The sequence below is a fragment of the Piliocolobus tephrosceles genome, chromosome 21 (genome assembly GCF_002776525.5).
Source record: "Piliocolobus tephrosceles isolate RC106 chromosome 21, ASM277652v3, whole genome shotgun sequence".
Classification (NCBI taxonomy): domain Eukaryota; kingdom Metazoa; phylum Chordata; class Mammalia; order Primates; family Cercopithecidae; genus Piliocolobus; species Piliocolobus tephrosceles.
Genome location: NC_045454.1, coordinates 3,224,250 through 3,241,459, shown reverse-complemented (window position 1 = coordinate 3,241,459; position 17,210 = coordinate 3,224,250). Strand labels below are relative to the sequence as shown.

The 17,210-nt window shown below is 37.4% G+C and overlaps 1 long non-coding RNA gene across 1 annotated transcript in view; it reads right to left on the bottom strand.

Moving 5' to 3' along the window:
* Positions 1 to 13,509: 13,509 nt before the first annotated feature.
* LOC113225347 overlaps positions 13,510 to 17,210 on the bottom strand; it is a 7,526-nt gene continuing 3,825 nt past the window's right edge. The window contains exon 2 of the long non-coding RNA XR_003310008.1: positions 13,510 to 14,109. This is a non-coding gene — a long non-coding RNA (uncharacterized LOC113225347). The remainder of the gene's footprint in view (positions 14,110 to 17,210) is intronic.

The following is a 17,210-nucleotide window of genomic DNA, read 5'->3' as shown; positions in this document are numbered from 1 at the left end:
GCACATAGTTCAGCTAAAAATGTTAGCTATCATTTGGTTTTTTTATTTTTAATGGTGTGTTTTTTGTTTTTTTTTTTTTTAGTGGTGATGAGTTAGAGATAAGTGCTATTGCAACCCAGTGGGCTAGGGTATTAAAACTTGTTAAGTCTGTTTTCTTATGACCCAGATCAATTTGTGGCACGTATTTATTTGCTTCCTGGGAGTTGGTAGGAAATTTATACAGCTCACCAAGATTATTTTGATAGTTACTTTTGGTACTTTATATATTTTCAGGAAATTATGTATTTCCTTATATTTGCAGATTTATTAGATAAAAGTAAATGGTGTGGTGTTAAGACTAATCTCTGGAGGGCAGAAATGAGGGTTAGAATGCTGAGCTCTATGTGGAGCATTGGGCAATTTGTTGAACATCCCGAGGACCCAGTTTCATCCATGGAATTGGAAAACAATGGCACCCTACCTTCCTGGTTGTCAGCAAGATTAAATAGAAATATTCTACTTAACCACAGCACCTGGCAGCATAGGGAAAGTTCCATAACTGCCAGCTGTTGTTATTTCCATTCTGCAGAGTTCTTTCCAATTAAAACAGCTTAGGGATTGTAAACCTCTGTGAACCAGTTAATTAAAATGAACTGGGAAGCCCTCCACTGTTTTCTAGGCCTTGGAACACTTTATGGAACGGAGACATTATTTGTTCCTTGAAAGTTGGAGGTTAGTTTCCATTCCTACTCCAGTCACCTTTTGAGGCCATGCTTTTTCTTGCTTTTTCCTGGGGAGGGGGTCGAGGGGGGGACGGTACTTTCTGTGTACTACTCCTCTATTTTAATAAGAGTTTTAAATATAATAACAAAGAGGGTCAGCAAATCTTTTCGTAAAGAGCCAAACAGCAAATATTTCAGGCTTTGTGCGATATACTGATGTCTTGTCAAAATTACTCAGCTGTGTCCTTGTAGTGTGAAAGCGGCTGTAAATAAATGGGTGTGTCTGGGTCCAATAAAATACAGCCAGTGTTATTTATGAACATTGAAATTTAGGTTTCATTTAATTTTCTCATAAAATATTTTTTTCAACCATCAATTTTTTTTTTTTTTTTTTTTTGAGACGGAGTCTCGCTCTGTCACCCAGGCTGGAGTGCAGTGGCGTCATCTCGGCTCACTGCAACCTCCGCCTCCCAGGTTCATGTGATTCTCCTGCCTCAGCCTCCTGAGTACCTGGGACTATAGGTGTGTGCCACCACGCCTGGCTAATTTTTTGTATTTTTAGTAGAGACAGTGTTTCACCGTGTTAGCCAGGATGGTCTCGATCTCCTGACCTCGTGATCCACCCACCTCAGCCTCCCAAAATGCTGGGATTACAGGCGTGAGCCACTGCGCCCGGCCCATCTATTTTTGATTCAACCAAATTTTTGTATGTAGGCTGTGTGAACTGTATAAAAACACAGCAGACTGGACTTGGCCTGCTTGCTGTAGTTTGCTGACCCCTACCATAGTATTTCATGACATAGTGACTAGTGGTGTGATGTAGAGTCAGAAAGACGTGGGTTTAATACAATTTTGGCTCTGATATGTGTTAATTGGGTGTATTTGGGTAAATTAGCACATCATTCAGCCTCATGGTCTTCATCTTGCAATAGGCAGTAAACTTACCTACCTTTTTGGTTGTCAGTTGGAATAATACATATGAAGGGAGTCAGTGTGATAATCCACAGTGCTAGGAGTCCAGTGAATCATATATTAGCTATAGCATATTCTTTTTTGAGAATTGGTTGTGTAGACTTAAGTGCTGGAGAGTAGAGCTAGATGACTTGGTTTTTAATCCTGGCCACTTTCTAGCCATGTGAGTTTGTGCCAGTCATCTACCCTCTCTGTGCCTCCCCTTCCTCATCTGTAAAATAGGGATTATTAATAGTACCTACCTTAGTTGTGATGAAGATTTAAGAAGCTAACAATTACAAAGTGCTCAGACACATTCCTGGTACATACACATTCTTATGTCAAAATAAGGTATATTTGGGGTTGAACATCCATGTGCTTTCTTCAAATGAAACACTTTTGTCTCTTTTTGCTGAAATTACACAATTTATAAAGCATAAGAATTATTTGTTCTTTGGAAATGTGAAGAAAGTTGCCTATAAATGGCAAAGGCTTGGATAACTTTTTGAGGAAAGTACTCCCCTGACATTTGCCAAGTTTTTATTATCTCCCTTCCTTTCAAGAATGATCCATTTCATTATGGCTTTCAAATGTAATAGCCTAGAAATGTGCCTAGTGGTGGTTGAGGGCTGAGGCTCACGAATCTAACAGATTTGGGTTTGATTTCTAGCTCTGCCACCCTTTAGCTTGTAACCTGGGAAAAGATACCTCTTAAGGCTTGCCTCTCATCTGTAAAACCTGGATGATAACAGCATCTACCTTATTAAGTTGTTATGATAATTAAACATAATAATTCACATAAAGTGCTTGGTGCCAGGCCTTACCCACTGTAAAAGTTTAATAAATTTTAGCTATTATTTTTATTATTCTCCGGGGCACTCTTGAATTCAGATGCACTTGGAAGCCATCTGCTAGCTTCTTAAATGGACAGCTTCCCTTTTACTTTAGGTTTGAAATGCTTAATAGCATTATAGGTTGAGCATTCCTTATCTGAAATGCTTGACACCAGAAATGTTTGGGATTTCTGATTTTTTTGGATTTGGGATTTTCAACTGTATATGAATTATTTGTTCTTAGGAGGCTGCCTTCATGAACCTGTTAGTCCTAAGTTTGTTTTCTAAGAAAAAAGGGGGCCATTTATTGAAGATTTTCAGTGTATTTGCATAGGATTGTGTTGGGAGATAGTAAGCAATATACACAGAAAAACTCATATCTGATTTTTGGCTTTGTCAACTATTTAGATTATGACCGTGAGTAGATAGCGTCCTCTCTGAGCTGCAGATTTCTCGTCTACAAAATAAGTATATTAGTTTCAGTTTCATTAAGGTTGTTGGGAAAATATACCTAGATATATATTTTTAATAACAGCCTTATCAAGATATAATTCATTTGCCTTACAATTCACCTGTTTATAGTGGGTACAGTTCAGTGGTATTTAGTACATTCAGAGTTGTACGGCCATCACTGCCATCAATCTGAGAACATTTTCATTACCCTAAAAAAAACCCTTCACTCCTCATTCCCCTCTTCCTCCAACCATAGGGAACCATTCACCTATTTTCTGTCTATAGATTTGCCTGTTCTGACATTTCATATAAATGGAATCATATAAGATGTGAGCTTTTGTTCCTGACTTTTTTTACTTAGCATACTGTTTTCAAAGTTCATCTACGCTGTAGCATGTATTAGAACGTTGTTCTTTTCTATTGCCAAATAATATTCTGTTGTTTGGATATACATAATTTATCCATTCATCAGCTAATGATCGTTTGGGTTTTTTCCCCTTTTTGACTATATTATGAATAATGCTGTTAAGAACATTGATGTGCAAGGTTTTGTGTGAACATGTGCAAGTTTTCTACCTACCAGTAGAATTACTGGGTCATATGGTAACTCTAACGTTTTGAAGAACTGCCAGATTGTTTTCCAAGTGGCAGCCAGATCTTTTCTAAAGCACTTACTCCAGTGCCTGGCACAGGGTGAGTGTCCCATACAAGAGAACTATTCTTGTAACACGTTTTCATTGTAAGAAATATGTTCTTGAAAGCCACTCTTCTAATTGAGTTCAATGAATTGGCAAGCCCTCGTCTTTTTCTTCTTAATGTCCTGGGAACTATCTGTGCAGACTAAGAATAATTTGTTCCTTAGGCATTGGAAGAACACTTCCAGTCAAATAGATTTCAAGTAACTTCTGTTTCCCTAGAAAATGATGCATTTCTTTAAAGTTTTCCAGCTTATTAATACAGAATTAACGTAGGATAGTGGTTGCAGAGTCTGACTTCTGGAGTTACTTACTGGGTATGCTTCAGTTTCCTTATATGTAAAATAGAGGTGATGAGGTCACCTATCTCAGGAATTGTGAGGATGAGCTGCAAATACATGTAATTCTTGATACAGTATATAGCACACAGGAAATATTCAATAAATATTAGTTTTATCTCATGGAGCCCGTAGGGGCTAGATAGTTAAAATGTATTAGAAAGTTTTAACATACAGGATTCTTTGTAAGAAGGCTTTTCTTACCTTTTTTTCCCCCCTATTCCTTTGGCAGTCAGTTTGCTAATTTTTATTTTCCTTGAAAATGTTCCTTTTCATTAAAATTTTCATAAGTACTCATCTAAAATCATATTGAATACTAACTTTTTTTTAACTTTTAATAGGTAATATATTTGTGTGGTTTGAAATTCAAAAAGGAGAAAATTTCTGCTCCCCACATCCCATCTTCTAGCCATCAGTTTCCCTCTCTATATGTAACCAGTGTCTCAGATGTGTTTGAGTCAGAAAAAGAAAAAAAAAAAAGATAACCAATGTCAATAATTTTGTGAATATCTTTCCAATGTTATTCCATGCATTGAGAAGCAAATATGTATACAGTGTGTTTCTCTTTTTATTTAATAAATGACGTATACTGTGTTTACTGTTTAACACCTTGGCTTTTCATTTAACAGTGTATCTTGATGGTTGTTTCATAAGAGTTTTTGCATGCTTTTTTATCATTGTAGATTTTTCTGTTAAATGTATGTGCCATAATTTATTTATCCAGTCTCCTCTTTGTAAACATTTTACTTATTGTTAGACTTTGTTAAATCTGTATCTCTTACCTCCAGCTGTTTTTCTGCTTTCTGATTCATGTTTTACTTTTATATCAATTATTGCCTTTTTCTCCATTCTTCTTAGGTTTATCTCATGATGGGCCTTAAAAACCAACCAGATAAAAATGCATTTTCTCTATCTGCACGATGATCTGCATTGTGGAAGCCAGAGTAGCTCTCCTTATCATTCTGGTCATGTTCTCAGGCATTGACATGTGAGTATGTGTGGAAATCATGCTGTTTTTCAGGGGACATGGTTGAGATGTGAGTGCCGATCTCACCTGGGAGAAATTCTTGTAGTGTGCTACAGTTGTGGGTTGTCTGGGACCTCCAGTCATTAAATGGCCTACAGGGTCTTACAAGGTCTGACTCTTCTCTGCTTCTGTAGCCTTTATCTTATGCCATTCTGTATTCTAGCTACACAGGTTTCTGTATTCCTGCAGCCTCATAACCCTTGTGCACACTGTTAATTAGGCATAGAATGTCTTTCCTTACTACCTAGACTGGGTCAGGCTCTCTGATATATGTGTTATAGTACAATGTTTGTTTCATCACATTGATTGCTTGTTATGTTATTTATATGCTTATTTGATTGTTTGGCTTCATCAGTGAGCTATAAGCCCCATGAAGGCAGAAGACTATGTCTCCATTGTTGATCACTATGTCTCTAGTGTCTGAATGTAGTTGATACTCATTACCTGTTTATTAGATGGTCAGATAAATGAACGTCTACCATTTTGCCAGTTCAGGGTTAGAGCTTTCTGGCTGGTAAACCAACTTGAGCAAAAAGCGGATGAATAACCCTGCGTTTTCTACGTGTACTACTTTGGTTACCATGTTATAGCTTGATTTCTGAATGTTTTAGCTTCTTATGAGAAATGGTGCCCAGTGCCCTTTTGGACAGGGACATATAAGCTGAACTTTAGTTCTGAACCTTAATGCTGTCTGCCAGACTTGACATATTTTCCTTTTATCATATCTGATTCATGATGGGGGTGGGCTTTTGCCTGTCTTTAATTCTGTATGTAATTCATTGCTTTTGGGAACTGTTCTTTTAATATTTGAACTTAGTAGTACTTTTTGTGAAAGGGTTGGTTACTTTAATATGAATGTTTGGCTTTATGTTGTCCTGAAACTCCTACTTGAGAGAGTTAAAAAAAAAAGTTTTCCTTAAGGAAAATTTGTTAGATTTGCATTACTGAGGAACGGTGTACAAATTTGTATATGAAGATATTTATCCAGCAGCACTGAATATATACACACGAGTTCTAAATACTGAAGAACTGGTTTCTTTATCTTGTAAAGTAGTGTTTATTTTAATCTGACTATTCATGCAACAAATCAGCTATGTGTGGAGGACTTCAGAGCTCTAGCAGAGACCTCTCCAGAATCCCTGCTCAGTGTCTCCACTTGCTTTCGTATAAGCATTTTAAATATTACATGTCCCACATAGCTCTTGATGTTGTGCTCTTCCCCTGAAACCTGTGTCTCAGATACTCACCAAATAACACTTCTGTGCACCCAGTTGTCCAAACCAGAAATGTGGAACTCATTCCTGATTCTTTTTTCTTTGCCACACATACACAGATCATCAGCAAGATCTGTCCATATTGTTTCCAAAGTACATCTTGATTTGTTCACTTCTCCCTATCTCTACTGCCACCATACTAGTTCAGAGCCCTGCCATCCTTTGCTGCCCCTTAACTGGTCTTCTTGCTTCCTCTGTTAAGTATCTCCAGTCCCCTAGTTTTCCACAGAGCAACATGAATCATCTTAGAATGCGCTGTGTCAGGCCTTATTTAAAAATCTTTAATGGCCCCCATTACATTTAGGATTAAGTTCTAGCTCTTCCTCTTAATCTACAGTTCCTAAAGAGCTGGCTTTTGAATACCTGTACAACCTCATTTTACACCCCTCATTATCCTCTAGCCACTCTGATGTCTTTTCTGTTTTTTTTCCTTTATTATCTTTGTATATTGCTGTTTTGTTCTTTTTTTTTTTTTTTTTTTTTGAGATGGAGTCTCGCTCTGTTGCCCAGGCTGGAGTTCAGTGGCACGATCTTGGCTCACTGCAACTTCCACCTTCTGGGTTCAAGCGATTCTCCCACCTCAGCCTCCTGAGTAGTAGCTGGGATTACAGGTATGCGCTACCATGCCTGGCTAATTTATGTGTTTTTGGTAGAGATGGGGTTTCACCATGTTGGCCAGGCTGGTCTCAAGCTCCTGACCTTGGGTGATCCTCCACCTCAGCCTCCCAAAGTGCTGGGATTACAGGTGTGAGTCACCACGCCCTGCCTGTTTTGTCTTTTTGAAATGTTCTTCCCTTCCTCTTCCCCAGGCTGGCTTTTTCAAAATTTAGTCTTAGTTTCTCTTCCTCAGAGATCCCTGACTATTCTGTATCTACCATACAAACACAACATTCCTCATCTTGGCATCCTGGTTTTTTGTTGTTGTTGTTGTTTTGTTTAAAGCATTTACCATAATGTTTAAAGGTTTATTGAATGTCTCCTCCCAGCTGGACTGAAACTCCAAAGACATATTAAATAAATAAGTTATGGCAGGGGCCATTTCAGTTTGGTTTACAATGAACCATGAACTTGACCTAGCATTGGGTCTTATATTAAAAGTAATTGCAAAAACCACTATTACTTTTGCACCAACCTGATAAGATAGTAGGCACTATTGTTTGCTGAAACAATAGCTGAATAAACACTTATCGAGAGACTTCTGTGTACTAAGCTTTGTGCTAGGCCTTGAGATCATAGTAATGAAAAAGACAGATTTCCATCCAATCTGGTCAAATAACCCAAACTATTACAGATTTATTGTAGACCACAGATTCTCAAACTTTTTGGTCTCAGAACCTACTTACACTCATGAAAATGAGGACCCTAAAGAACTTTTGCTTACGTGGCTTATACCTATCGATATGTATAGTTTTAGATATTTTAAAAACTAGAAATATGGCCAGGCATGGTGGCTCACACCTGTAATCCCAGCACTTTGGGAGGCCGAGGTGGCAGATCATGAGGTCAGGAGTTCAAGACCAGTCTGGCCGACATGGTAGAACACCATCCCTACTAAAAATACAAAAATTACCTGGGCATGGTGGCACATGCCTGTAATTGCAGCTACTTGGGAGGCTGAGGCAGGAGAATTGCTTAAACAGGACCTGGGAGGCAGAGGTTGCAGTGAGCCAAGATCACGCCACTGCACTCCAGCCTGTGCTGCAGAGCGAGACTCTGTCTCAAAAAACAAAACAAAACAAAAAATAAAACAAAGCTAGAAATAAAGTCAGAGAACTTCAGTACTTGTATTAGTCTGATTTCATACTGCTGATAAAGACATACCCAAGACTGGGAAGCAAAAGAAGTTTAATGGACTTACTGTTCCACATGGCTGGGGAGCCTCACAGTCATGGCAGAAGGAAAGGAGGAGCAAGTTAAATCTTACGTGGATGGCGCCAAGCAAAGAGAGAGCTTGTGCAGGAAAACTACCATTTTCAAAACCATCAGATCTCATAAGACTTGTGCACCATCATGAGAACAGCATGGGAAAGACCCGCCCCCATGATTCAGCTATCTCCCACTGAGTCCCTCCCACAACACGTGGGAATTATGGGAGCCACAAGATGAGATTTGGATGGGGACACAGAGCCAAACCACATCATTCCTCCCATAGCCCCTCCCAAATCTCATGTTTTCACATTTCAAAACCAATCATGCCATCCCAACAGTCCCCCAAAGTCTTAACTCATATCAGGATTAACTCAGAAGTCCACAGTCCAAAGTCTCATCTGAGACAAGGCAAGTCCCTTCTGCCTATGAGCCTGTAAAATCAAAAGTAAGTTACTTCCTAGATGCAATGGGGATACAGGTATTGGGTAAATAGAGCTGTTCCAAATGGGAGAAATTGGCTAAAACAAAGGCTGCAGGACCCATGCAAGTCCAAAATCCAGCTGGGCAATCAAATCTTAAATCTCCAAAATGATCTTCTTTGACTCCATGTCTCACATCCAGGTCATGCTGATGTAAGAGGTGGGTTCCCATGGTCTTGGGCAGCTCTGCCCCTGTGACTTTGCCAGGGTACAGCCTCCCTCCCAGCTGCTTTCATGGGCTGGCATTGAGTGTCTGCAGCTTTTCCAGGTGCACAGTGCAAGCTGTAGGTGGATCTACCATACCAGGGTCTGCAGGATGGTGGCCCTCTTCTCACAGCTCCACTAGGCAGTGCCCCAGTAGGGACTCTGTGTGGAGGCTCTGACCCCACATTTCCCATCTGCACTGCCCTCGCAGAGGTTCTTCATGAGAGCCCCACCCCTGCAGCAAACTTCTGCCTGGACATTCAGGTGTTTCCATACATCCTTTGAAATCTAGGTGGAGGTTCCCAAACCTCAGTTCTTGAATTCTGTGCACCCACAGGCTCAACACTTCGTGGAAGCTGCCAAGGCTTGGGACTTGCACCCTCTGAAGCCATGGGCCAAGCTGTACCTTGGCCCCTTTTAGTCATGGCTGGAGCAGCTGGGATGCAGGACACCAAGTCCCTAGGCTGCACACAGCACAGAGACCCTGGGCCCAGCCCACAAAACCATTTTTTCTTCCTACGTCTCCAGGCCTGTGATGGGAGGAGCTGCTGTGAAGACCTCTGATATGCCCTGGAGACATTTTCCCCATTGTCTTGGGGATTAAAATTCGGCTCCTGCTTACTTATGCACATTTCTGCAGCAGGCTTGACTTTCTCCTCAGAAAATGGGATTTTCTTTTCTGTCGTATTGTCAGGCTGCAAATTTTTCGAACTTTTATGCTCTGCTTCCCTTATAAAATTGAATGCCTTTAACAGCACCCAAGTCACCTCTTGAATGCTTTGCTGCTTAGAAATTTCTTCCGCCAGATACTCTAAATCATCTCTTTCAAGTTCAAAGTTATACAGATCTCTGGGGCAGGGGCAAAATTCTGCCAGTCTCTTTGCTAAAGTGTAAGAAGAGTCACCTTTGCTCCAGTTCCCAACACGTTCCTCATCTCCATTTGAGACCACCTCAGCCTGGACCTTATTGTTCATATCACTTACCAACATTTCTGTCAAAGTCATTCAACAAGTCTCGAGGAAGTTCCAAACTTGCCCACATTTTCCTGTCTCCTTCTGATCCCTCCAAACAATTCCAACCTCTGCCTGTTAACCCAGTTCCAAAGTTGCTTTCACATCTTTGGGTATCTCTTCAGCAATGCCCCACTCTACTGGTACCAATTCATTGTATTAGTCTGTTTTCAAGCTGCTGATAAAGACATACCCAAGACTGGGAAGAAAAAGAGGTTTAATGGACTTACAGTTCCACATGGCTGGGGAGGCCTCACAATCATGGCAGAAGACAAGGAGGAACAAGTCAAGTCTTATGTGGATGGTGGCAGGCAAAGAGAACTTGTGCAGGGAAACTACCATTTTCAAAACCATCAGATCTTGTGAGACTTATTTACCATCATGAGAACAGCATGGAAAAGACCTCCCGTGATTCAACTATCTCCCTCGCACAACATATGGAAATTGTAGGAGCCACAAGATGAAATTTGGTTGGGGACACAGAGCGAAACCACATCAGTACCTCACTTTTAGTAATGTATAGACTATCCAAACAGAAAACAATAAGGATAGAGTAGATTTGAACAATACTGTAGGCCAAATGGACCTGACACATATACAGAACATTCCATCTAACTGCAGAAGAATATACATTCTTTTCAAGCACCCAAGGAACATTCTCCAGGATAAATCATATATTAGGCCACAAAACAAGACTTAACAAATTTAAGAAGATTGATATCTATATGAAGTATCTTTTCTGACTATAACAGTATGAAACTAGAAATCAATAATGAAGAATATTGGAAAACAACACATATGTGGAAATTAACACACTCCTGAACAACCAGTAGGTCAAAGAAAAAATCATAAGGGAAATAAAAAATATCTTGAGACAAATGAAAATGGAAACACAACATGCTAGAACTTGGGATGTAGAGAAAGCAATTCTAAAAGGGAAGTTTATAGTGTTAAATACTATATTAAGAAAAACAAAGATTTCAAAGAACCTAACTTTACACCTCAAGGAACTAGAAAAAGATGAACAAATTAAGACCAAAATCTAGAGGAAGAAGGAAAGATAAAGATCAGAGCAGAAATAAATGAAATAGAGAATAAATAAACAATAGAAAAGATCAACAAAACTATGATTGTAATAGTGAAATCTGTTTTTTTGAAAAAATAAAATTGACAAACCTTTTGCTAGGCTAAGAAAAAAAGAAGACTCAAAATTATAAATGGAAGAGGAGACATTACAACTGATACCACAGAAATACAAAGAATCATAAGATACTACTATGAACAAGTGTACACCAACAAATTGGATAACCTAGAAGTGAAAAAATTGTTAGAAACATACAGCCTACCAAGACTGAATCATGAAGAAATAGAAGTTCTGAGCAGATCAATAACAAGTAAGGAGATTTAATCTATAATCAAAAACCTCCCAACAAAGAAAAGCCTGATACCTGATTGCTTCACTGGTGAATTCGACCAAATATTTAAGGAAGAATTAACACACAGCCATCTCAAACTCTTCCAAAAATTAAAGAGGAGGGAAAACTTTTAAACTCATTTTATGAGGTCAGCATTACCCTGATAACACAGCCAGGCAGAGACACTACAAAAATAGAAAATTACAGGCCAATATCTCTGATGAACATACATGCAAAAATCCTTAACAAAATAACTAGCAAACTAAATTTAACAGCTCATTGAAAGGATCATACACTATGGTTAAGTGAGATTAATCACTGGGATGTAAGGATGATTCAACATACACAAATAAGTAAATGTGATACACTACATTAACAAAATGAAGCATAGAAATCGTGATAATTTCAACTGATGCAGAAAAAGCATCTGACAAAATTCAACTTCCTTTCATGATAAAAACTCAATAAATTATGCATAGAAGGAACATACCTCAAAATATTAAAGGTCATATATGACAGGCCCACATTATCAGTGGTAGAAGACAGAAATGTTTTCCTTTAAGATCAGGAGCAAGATAAGGAAAAAAAGAAGGCATACAAATTCGAACAGAAGAAGTGAAATTGTCTTTGCTGATGATGTGGTCTTATATATAAAAGACCCTAAAGATGCCGCCAAAAACTTGTTAAATTAATAAACAAATTCAGTAAAGTTGCAGTAAAAACCAATATTGTTTCCAGGTACTACTACCAATAAACTATCCGAAAAAGTAATCAAGGAAACAATTCCATTCACAATACCATCAAATTATTTAGGAATAAATTTAACCAGAAAGATGAAAGACCTGTTCACTGAAAACTATAAGACTTCGATGAAAGAAGTTGAAGACACAAAAAGAAAAATACCTGGTGTTCATGGATTGGAAAATATTGTTAAAATCTCCATACTACCCAAAGTGATGTGTAGATTCAGTGCAATTTCCTTTAAAAATTCCAATGTCATTTTTCACAGAAATAGAAAAATACTCCTAAAACTCATATGAAACCACACAATACCCCAAATAACCAAAGAAACTTTCAACAAAAAGAACAAAGCTGGAGAGGCATCATACTACCTGATTTCAAAATTGAGTATAAAGCTACAGTAAAAAAAAACAGCATGATACTGGCATAAAACCAGACATAGAGACCAGTAGAACAAAATAGCCCAGAAACATATCTGTAATTTATAGTCAGTCAATCTTTGTCAAAAGTGTCAAGAACACACAACGGGGAGAGGACTTTTTTTTTTTTTTTTAAATAAGTGAGTGGGGAAAACTAGATATCCATATATAAAGGAATGAAATTAGACACCCCATATTACAAAATCAACTCAAAATGGATTAAAGACTTAAACATAAGACCTGAAACTGTAAAACTACTGGGAGAAAACATAACGGAAGAAACTTCTTGTCATTGGTCTGACCAATGATTTTTGGATAAGACTTTAAAAGCACAGGCAGAAAAAGCAAAAAATAGAAGGGATTGAATCAAACTAAAAAGCTTCAAGTGTTGGCAAAGATATGGAGAAAGGGAACCTGTGTACATTGTTGGTGGAAATGTAAATTAATATTGCCATTATGGAAAGCAGTATGGAAATTCATTTAAAAAATTGAAACTACTGTATGACCCAGCAATCTCACTTCTGGCTATATATCTAAAGAAAATCAGTATATACTTCCATGTTCATTGCAGCATTATTCACATTAGCCAAGATGTGGAATCAACCTAATTGTCCATGGATTGATGAATGGGTAAATAAAATGTATATATATATAATGGCATACTTTTTCAGCCTTTAAAAAGAAGGAAATATTGTCACTTATGACAACATGGGTAAACCTGGAGGACATAATGGTAAGACAAATACTGCGTGATCTCATTTATATGTGGAATCTAAAAAAGTTGAACTCATACAAGTAGAGAGTAGAATGGTGGTTGTCAGGGGCCAGAGGAGATGAACTGATGTTGGCTAAAGGATGCAAAGTTTCGGTTAGATGGGATTAAAAAGTCCTGGCGATCTGTTGTACAGTATAGTGACCATAGTTAATGTATACTTGAAAATTGCTAACAGAGTAGATCTTAAGTGTTCACACACAAAAATAATATGTGAGGTGATATATTAGCTTGATATCCTTTTTCAATGTATATTGAAACACCATGTTGTATACTATAAATGCATACAATTTTTACTTATCAATTATATCTTAAGAAAAAATTAAATATTTAAAATGTGTATTTTATTTAAAATAATGGTAGTAAACTTACAGGTTGATGGAAGCAACATTTTTAATGAAAAATAACAATTTTCAAAACCAAAGGTTATTGAGAAGGGCATTGTTTCACATCTTTGTAAATCTCCTTAGCATCTGACTTAGTACAAAACAGCTGGATTCTCATCTGCTTCGGCCTTCAGTTTGTCATGATATCACAGGTCATACAGCCTCAGGCAAACTCCACGCCACACTTGGGAAACAAGTGAAAACTATTGTATTTCATAGAAGATAATACTTTTGATTGAGATGGTGCTATGATGCTATGAGTTTGTGAGTTCACAATTTACCCTCCTTTTAATATAAACTTGCAATAATAGGAATATTTAAGATACCCATATTGGTCAAAACTTGAACAGAAAAATGCAAGGAGGATATGTGGAATTGAAAACATAAACCTTCTGAACTAATGATCTTGAAAAAGGCAGAGGAAATTAGGAATCTGACTGCTCTTGGGTGATGAGGTCCAGTAGCACCCCATGAAGATTGAGGTCCCAGGCTCACTGTGGCAAACAGGCACTAGATTGGGACTCTCCTGACGTAAAAGGAGCCTGGAAAAACAACAACAACCAACAGTGATGTTTACCCAGGTTTTTTACTTACGAGTGGTGGCAGGGGGTGAAAAAACATCTATGCAGAGAGGACCCAGCCTGAGCTTTAATCTTGCTCAGTGACTAATACGCCCCTTTTTTCACATGGCACAAAATCCCCAGTTGACAATACATGATTGTCTCTGGACTGTGCTTCTCATGGGTGAGGTAGAGACAGTCAAAAAGACGTGGAGGGAAGAAAAGTTCAGAGAGGAGGGGAAACGATAACCCATAGGAAAAACACTTAGAAACTAAACTTGCAAAGCACTGGGTTAAAGTTAGGAAATCTTAAAATGAACAAGACAGCAAAACCAGCAATCGAGACATGAATTCAGTCCTTTCAAAATGCAATTCAAATAATGTTAGTGTGACTTTACGATTTTTGAAGCAGTAAAGAATAGTGTCCATGAAATGTTCATCCATTTGAGAAAGGTAGATATAAAAAAAGGTACCAATTAGAAATTACAGAACAGAAAACATAGTTACTGTATTTAAAACATCTAGGGAAATGCTATTACCAGATGCCATTAAAAAGAGGAGTTAGCACAGAAAACGAAGTGAAAAATAGAAAGATTGAGACAAATGGAGGATGGATTAAGATGGGTCATTAGACTTTATAGGTTGAAAAGAGTAGAAATGGAATGGCAGAAAAGTTATATTTAAAGACACACTAGCCCAAGAATTCTCCAGAGTGGAAGAAAGACTTTCATTCACATAAATCCTGAGTGGGATAAATAAAAATCTATACATAACATCTATTTTGAAAGCTACTGGGACAAAAACTAGGTGTTATTAGAAAGGAACGTTATGCTGATGCAGACCTCCTCATCAGGTTTGTTAGAAGAGAATGGAATAATATCTTAGGAGAGAAGATAAAGGTTACCTAAGAATTCCATAACTGGCTAAAATGTCATTCAAAAATGTCTTATAAAGACATTTTTAGAAATACAAATAGACTACCTTATACACTTCCTGAAAGATACATTTAAGGATTTATTGCAATGAGAAAAAGTAAACCTAGAGGAACGAGGACTGAGATTCAAGAAACAAGAACGAGTGAATCAATTCTTGAAATAAACCAGTAAATATAATTAATCATTGACTGTAAAAATGGTTTTCCTTTGTTTATAAAAAAGGTATAATTAAAATTCTAGACAATATTAATGAAGGTGGGAATGGGAAATCCAGTGAATTGCTGACGTGTGCCAGCATGTTTGCTTTAGTACTTTATAGTCTGTTAAAAAATACATGCTTGTGTAGAAATTAGGAACTTAAAGAAAGACAGTGAAGTAATAAATATAATTGAAACCTCCCAAATAAGCAGAAGGAAAAGAGGGGACTAAAGAAAACTTGATCAATTCCGTAGAATGCAGGAAAGGAGAAAATAAGTGACAAAAAGCATATTAAACAAATACATCAATAATTAAAAATGTAAACAGATTAACTTTCCTGTGTTTCTCAACAGAGTCATGGCCTTGTTTGCACCTAAAAACATAGCCTTGAAATATATATAAAGCAAAAACTATTAATTATAATGAGTGGCAGATAAAACCATAGGAATATTGGGAGATTTTATTATATCTAGAACAGATAGATCAGGCAGACAAAAAATTACCAAGAATACTAAAAATCTAAACACAGTTAACAAGTTGATCCTATGAACATAAATAGAAATACCTAACAATTAGAGAATACTCATTCTTTTCTAATATATTGAACAATTAAAATTAACCATATCTTAAGATCACCAAGGATGCTTTGACAAATGTGAAATAGTAGCATATGGGCCATGCTATATGAGTATAATGCAGTTAATTTGGAAATCTGTATTCAAAAGATAGTTTTTCCCCCCAAGGTCTTTGACCCCTAAACACGTTTCTTCATGTCGCAAAGAGGAAATCTAATGGAAACAGTGAAATACAGAACTGAACAAGAAAGAACTACAAAAAGAACAGAAATTAATTACATGGAAAAGAATGAAGAATATGGTCAACAAAATGAAGTCATTTTCAAAAGACAGAACTGGCAAATCTTTAGCAAAACTGATGGAGAAACCATGGAGAGATTAATAATATTAGTAATAGAAAAAGGGGCATAATTCCCACGGGAGAGGAGATTATAAACTATGGTAGAGAATATAAGAAGTAAGATAACAATCCAAATCATTCTATAAGGATGTTACAACCTTGGTAGCAAAACCAGACAAGGATAGTGTAATGGAAAAGTATAACTCAGTAGTACCCAGCTGCATGTGTATATGAATCAGATCCTCATAATCATGATCAAGCAGGGTTTAGGAATACAGTTTTCAACATAAAACCTGCTTTATTCACCATATCATCAGATGATGTTAAATAATATAATCTTCCCAGTGGATGCAGAGAAGTCATTATATAAAATTAAACTTATGATAAAATTTTTAAAAACTAGAACTTAAGGGAATTTCCTTAGCCCCCAGTAAAGAGACTGTACAAAACAAGTTTGCAATGAACGTTTTTACTTCTTAGTAAAGATGAGTATCCCCTTTCAAATATAGGACGACTTGTTCAGTATCACCCCAGAAGTCCTAGCCAATGCATTATGTTAATGAAGTCAGGTATGATTGTCAATGAAAGTAAAAATGAAGTCATTAATTAGCATGTTAATATTTTAAAGATACAGGAACATTTTTTCTGTATAAAAAAAAAAAAAGTCAACAAGTTCACTGGATCCAAAGTCAGCATATAAAAAGCAATAGCAGGCCAGGTGCGGTGGCTTATGCATGTAATCCCAGCACTTTGGGAGGCCAGGGTAGGCTGATCACAAGGTCAGGAGTTCGAGACCAGCCTGGCCAACATGGTGAAACTCTAGTCTCTACTAAAAATACAAAAATTAGCTGGGCATGATGGCACATGCCTGTAATCCCAGTTACTCAGGAGGCTGAGGCAGGAGAATTGTTTGAACCTGGGAGGTGGAGGTTGCAGTGAGCTGAGATTGAGCCATTGCATTGCTAGCCTGGGCGACAGAGCCGAACTGTGTCACAAAAAAAAAAAAAAAAATATATATATATATATATATATATA